Source organism: Limulus polyphemus, unplaced genomic scaffold (assembly GCF_000517525.1).
Source record: "Limulus polyphemus unplaced genomic scaffold, Limulus_polyphemus-2.1.2 Scaffold517, whole genome shotgun sequence".
In the NCBI taxonomy this organism is placed as follows: domain Eukaryota; kingdom Metazoa; phylum Arthropoda; class Merostomata; order Xiphosura; family Limulidae; genus Limulus; species Limulus polyphemus.
The window spans coordinates 413,026-419,788 of NW_013666127.1; positions in this window are offsets into that span (position 1 = coordinate 413,026).

Here is a 6,763-nt window from a genome sequence, read left to right on the forward strand (position 1 = left end):
CTTTGCGACGAAATTACATAACAAACAAATTAAATAAAAAAAAATAAACAGTTTTCTTTCTCTTATTAGAATTAGAAGTATATGTGTGATGTTAAGAAAACGAGTTTTATGAGAAAACAAAATGCCTATTTCAAAAAGAAAAATATCTAGGTGATTAGTAATTCTACTCAACTTTAGCAGCTTATTATATTTAAGATTCACATTCCACAAATGAGACAGACAAGGAAAAGTAATATTGTCTGCTACGAATCGAAAGCAGAAATTGATTTAAGAAGTAATTGAGCTTAACCACATGTGGATCTGCGGTAAAGTTTAAGGATTTACAACACTAAAATTCGGGGCACAATTCCACGCCGTGAACAAACAAACAAGATATCCCCGGTAGCTCAGCAGTAAACCAGCGGGCTTAAAACGCTGAAGATAGAGTTTCGTTACTCGCGGTGGGCAGAGCACAGATATATCATTGTGTGTCTTTGTGCTTTACAACAAACAAGCAAAACCCAATACACATCCACCCATAAAATTTCATGTTATAAACTTAACTTGGATTTGTGACGAGAGGAGTAAATTAGGTATGAACATTGGGGTGTGGATCAGTTCATTACATGTATGGCTTATGTCACGAGCATATGTACCGACTATTGCTTAGTGAATTGTAATATATAATCTATACAGGTGAGAAATAGTGAAATGTCAAATGACCTCTAAATTGATCTGTTTATTCAGTCGTGCAGCTAGCAACCATTGGGTAAACAAACGAGTCAATACATCTTAAAGGTACAGCATCTGATAACTTATACAGATCGAAAAAGTTGTGGACAAGTTGTTCGATAGGGAAGAAAATGTTAATATTCCTATGATGAAATAATTCGCTCATTATTTTTTGTAGGTATCATTGACTTATTAAGATACTTGTCCATGCTGCATGTGTAGTAATAAGTGCAGTAATGGTTTGGCATTGAAGTGTTTTTTCTTCTTTTGAGTATTGTGTTGGATAACTTGCTTTAGTTATGTAAGTTGTCCAACGGACTGTTGTTTTCCCGACGCAACTATTTCTAGCTACCTAGTACTGGAGATGCAACGGTGGAGGGGACGAGGTGGCACTTTATCCTGGTAGCTACGCCCCAGCTTGTAATCCACATTCTATAACAAAGCCACTATCCATACATATATAACTATACTTTTGAATTATATTAATCACCCTTTATAAGAATAATGTTCCAGGTTCAAATCTGCTTTTGGTAATAACTCCTTCATAGTCAATCATGTTCAGTCTAATTGCCACGACTGTGCACTATTGTCCCATATCACAACTTCCACAGTATCAAACATCTTGACCGGAAGAATGGCGAGGCCAATTCTGAACCATGTATGTTGAAAACCTGCGTTAGTTTTATTGTCTTGAAATTTTTACATGTTCTACAGTAATTTCTGTACGCTGAATCCGAAAATGATATCCATTTTCTCCATCATGTACAGGTTTTTCAGAAAACGTCATAACTCAATACATAGAAGAAAGACCACAACACGTAGTTTTGAGACTAAAAGACGTAGATTTCACCAAAAGTAATCACGATGAATAAAGATGCATATTCGTTTGACATCAATGTTCTTCTGTTTATTTGTATTTTTGTTAACGAACATAATAATTAAACATGCTCATTGTGGTAAACGATATAATTATTTGATCTAATGTAAGAGTTTTAATTCTTCCCGATTTGTAAAAAAATCCTTACGTGATAGAAAAAAAAATCAATATTATTTTCGAAATTTGCGTAGCTGAATTATGGAAAATCTGTTATTAAAACCGAAAAACTTTTATGAAGTTTAAATTCGCAGGCATGTGAAATCTTTCCACAAACCCTGCACTATACGCGAACTTCATCTTTCAAGAAAACGCTTCAGCAAACTACAGATACAAAAATTCATGGAGCTGTATTGAGGAACTTGACCATTATGTGGCTAAATGTACTTGCTGGGATTATGTCTTGTGAAAACAGCCGTTGATTTCATTGTGAAGCTTGAAAACACTTGGCTGGTGAACCTTCTTCAACTTTATATCTTTATATATTACCTTGATAATGTTCCAAGCTTCATTTTAATGGCTCTTTGTGTCTTTCGTAATCATAGTTTTGATTTTGTAGATAAAACATTTCTCCGAATTGGCTGGGATGAGATACCTGAGTTCATTGCTTTCCTAAGTACGTTTCTGTGTGGGTTGTTCCATTTCAAAATGTTGTGTCATTTGGTTCTACATTATTTAGCAATCTTTCTAGGCAAGTATCATTCCTTGGAAAATAATGTGACGGGTTCTTCCAACCAACCCTCCAGTGGCACAGCGGTATGTCTGAGGACTTACAACGCTAGAAATCGGGTTTCGATACACGTGGAGTACAGATAGCCCGTTGTGTAGCTTTGTGCTTAATTACAAACAAACAATTCTCCAACCATGATTATCTCCACTGTGGCATTGCATCTTCAAATGATCGTGAACCATATGCTAAACAAGTCGCCCTTGGTGCTATCAGTGCATCAGCATATGTAAATAGTTCTTATAAATACTACTAACCCACTGTTAAAGAAATGTTGTTGTTTTTTAAATTCCATATTACAGTGACCAGCTTGACAGTGCTTTCTAATATCTGTTTTCACCCCTTGGTGTTTCACAATTCTGTCAGAAGTCAGGGGATAGTCAGTCATGCTACTTTCAATGAATTCTTTTTCGATCTTTGATGTAAATTAATTATATTTAAAAACACTTACCTTTGATAAGTAAAATGCTTAAACATTTACAGATAGTGTTATTAAACCATTAGATATCAAGATTTTCGAATGGGCAAAATAATGAAACTTTTGTGCCTATTAATTAGAACAAACTGTTATATGAATTAAGTTTAAGAATTTCTGTATTATCAAATTTCATATAACCATAAGAAAATAATATCAAACCTTAAGGTAGCTGTAAAACTGTAGCGCTGGTGTTTTTGAACGTCTGTATTAGACCCGGCATGGCCAGGTGGTTAGGGCACTCGACTCGCAATCTGCGGGTCGCGGGTTCGAATCCCCGTCACACCAAACATGCTCGCCCTTTCAGCCGTGGGGGCGTTATAATGTGACGGTCAATCGCACTATTCGTTGGTAAAAGAGTAGCCCAAGAGTTGGCGGTGGGTGGTGATGACTAGCTGCCTTCCCTCTAGTCTTACACTGCTAAATTAGGGACGGCTAGCTCAGATAGCCCTCGTGTAGCTTTGCGCGAAATTCAAAAACAAACAAACAAACGTCTGTATTAATTTGTTTTGAGTGTTAGCCCAAACCTTCCGCGTCACGTACTTACTACAGGAAATTACACTAATTTAGTTGTTGATTTAAGCACCAATCCATTAAAACACTGGGTGTGACTTTTTCATCACAGGGTGGGAACCTAACTCGATAAATAAAATGAAATAAATATACCCATATTTGTGCTCTCTAGGTAGCAAATAACTAGATTATTCAACAAACACATTTTCCTAAATAGAATATGCATTTTATTTTAGTAGAATGATAGAAAATTGGAATACTAATACTGTGTTAGATTCCCACTGAGTCCCCGTAGGTAAATAAACAATACCATTGCCATCACCAAAAACCCCCTCCCCGACGGCAAGTCTAATGACTTAAAATTCTAAAAAATCAGGTTTCGATACATTTGGTAAACACAGCATAGATAGCTTATTGTATAATTTAGTACTCAACAACAAACAAGCACCACTAACAAGGATAAAGTTCCCGGTGATACTGCCAACGTGAAATTTACTAAATATCAAGTTTTTTTTAATTTTATGTGTTCTTTACAGTAACTTTACGAGGATAAGCGGAAAAGGACAGCCGCTTAAGACGCAAAACTGTCGAGAGCGCAGAATCAGGGATGATGTTCTCCTGTCGCAGTAAAGTTAAAATAATTAAAAACTATTTGTCGATAGGGCAGAAACCACTGACAGACTTAGCACTTCTGTTCAGTGAATAACAGGTCACGAGCTTCATCATGTTCAGTGAATAACAGGTCACGAGCTTAATCATGTTCAGTGAATAACAGGTCACGAGCTTCATCATGTTCAGTGAATAACAGGTCACGAGCTTCATCATGTTCAGTGAATAACAGGTCGCGAGCTTCATCAACTACGACGTAGTAATTGACAAAGTTTCAATCCTGAAATCCAGGAATGTTATGTTCTAATGAATGAATATGATTAGGTGAACCTTTTTTCTTCAGGGGCAAACTGGGTTTTTATTCATTTCTATCAAGACTTCTTGAACCTTCTTGAATATGATTAGGGTAGAGAATCCGCATCTAAAATTATGCGACTTTAATGTCTGTGATAGTTGCTTGGGGTTAATTATTAACATCTGTATTTCAGTGCCCTAAGTTGCTATAATATTTGCAATTCATTCTAATTCAAACTGAAATAAATTTGTACTCATTTTTTACCTACCTTTTTAATGGTCTTAACAATATTTAAAAAATTTTCTCTCTATAATTATAATCTTTATGCAAAGCTGGTTATTTGGTGATGTATGATTGATTTCACAGATATGGCACGTAAAGCAAGCAACATCGAATAATTTAGATCATCGATTCCCACAAAAAAGAACAACCAAAAACTTATGTTTCTGTGTGTTAACTTGTCACATTGGCAAATTTTAAAGAAGCGTTGAAAATTCAGGAAATAAAAATTGTTTGTGTGTATGTAACAAAATAATAAAGATTTCCCTCGTCAAAGGGAAAATTTGAAATATTTATCTACATATGACGAGATCTATACAGAACTAAAATATAACTTAAACTCCTATAACTTTGAACTACAAACAAACAAAATAACAGGACTTCCAACGCTAAAATCCGGGACTAGATATCCGAGGTGGATAGAGCTCAAATAGCCCAGTGTGTAGTTTTGAGTTAAAACAAATCACACATACACTGTAAGCATAAACTTATACATATAAAACTATTCCTTCTATATACCACTCAGCTACCTGTATACAATAAAATAGGAGTATGTTATAAAACAAATCAAGCTAAACAGTTATAAGGCTTCTTTGTGGTAGTGAATTTTGATCATTATAGTTTACAAGATCAAACACTTCATATTTTGATTGTTCGAAATGCATCAGATGGTCAAATTTTTTTTGCATAGTTAGTGTGTAAAAAACACAACAACAAAAAACCAGATTAACTGCTACTGAACAAGTACGTCATGATGGCATTTGTGCTTCAAAAGTATCAAGTTCTGCGCCTGCGTGAAAAATAGAAATCTTTATGCTAATCGATTAGATGAGCAACAGTCATTTTTCGTTTACCATCATTGAGTGGTTAAAAATCATCAGCTTAAAATCTTGTGCATGAAAATTATTATTTTCTCTTACAGCACTAAGTAAAACAACCTGTGGTAATAATAGTATATGAAAGTATGAGTAAAGAAATGGTCCAGTTATCCAAGAAGAGTGTACTGTTAAAGGTAAAGTTTCAGAACTCTAGGAATATCATTGAATGAGATAATTCTGTACTACAAAATTTTTTAGTAAAAACACAGTTTGCAATAATTTTTTGTGTATAAAATTTGGATTACGTCACTTAGATATTTAAAGATAACATTACAACGTTCATTCTTCTTTGTCGACAAATCAAGTTAACATTATATTGGAGATTTTCCAAATAGTTGGTAAAACAGCTGTGAAATTATTGCAAGAAATATTTTGTAATTTTTTATGTGGAGTGAGTCTATTTTGTTTTCAATACAAATAATCGTCAGTATGAAAAATTGTGAAAATAATCATACTGGGTTAATTAGTTGTTATTGCACAATAAGTAATTTATTTGGATTTTGTAGAAAACAGTTTCATATCACAGAGACGGGTGATGTAAGAAGTCAAATGCTTATTTAAAAAAAAAAACGTTTGACTTATATTCGACTCTTTGAAATAATAAACGTTCATTCGATCATTCTCTTGTATTTTATAAACACGAACTTGTCAGTAACCATCTGTAATGACATTATTTTATCAAAAGTCACCATTTACGTGAAACTGCAAACTTTAGTGAGAGAGTATTAATACTTTTTGATGGGTGGGATATTACATCACAACAGATTGATAATTTGTTAATCGCATTCTTCTTTACTGGCCTTTTACAGAAAAGTGGACCTGTCAATCAGACCTTTCACTTAATGCCAGAGCTCATCAGTTCGGCTTTGTTTATAAAATAACTTTTCATTTGAAACACTATATATACGTATATTTCTCTTTTCATGGAAACCTGTATAAATCACACAAATTACCCATAAACAGATAATATTTCATCAGAATAGATGTTATAGATCAAAAAGAATATCTTGTAAATGAAATAAGTTTGACGATACTCTATTATAGAATATTTTGCCTACAGTAAATGCTAAAATAAGGTATATGATAAATTAATATAGAACCTTATCATTATTGCACGTGCTAGAATAAACATTACAGTACCCCATTTATGAAATAATTTTATTACCGTTGATGATGAAGTAAATTACAATGTGCTTTATAAAATCTTATTAATGTCCATTCCGAAATATATATACATAATACAATGTGTTATAGTATCTTATCACTACCTATACATTCTGAAACACATTATATTAGGTCGTCAAGAGATTAATGTCGCTTTTTTTTTGATGAAAAAACCCGAACAACTTATATAACAAAACAAGACATTTATTAAATGAAATAGTCTCCATTTTTATCGATG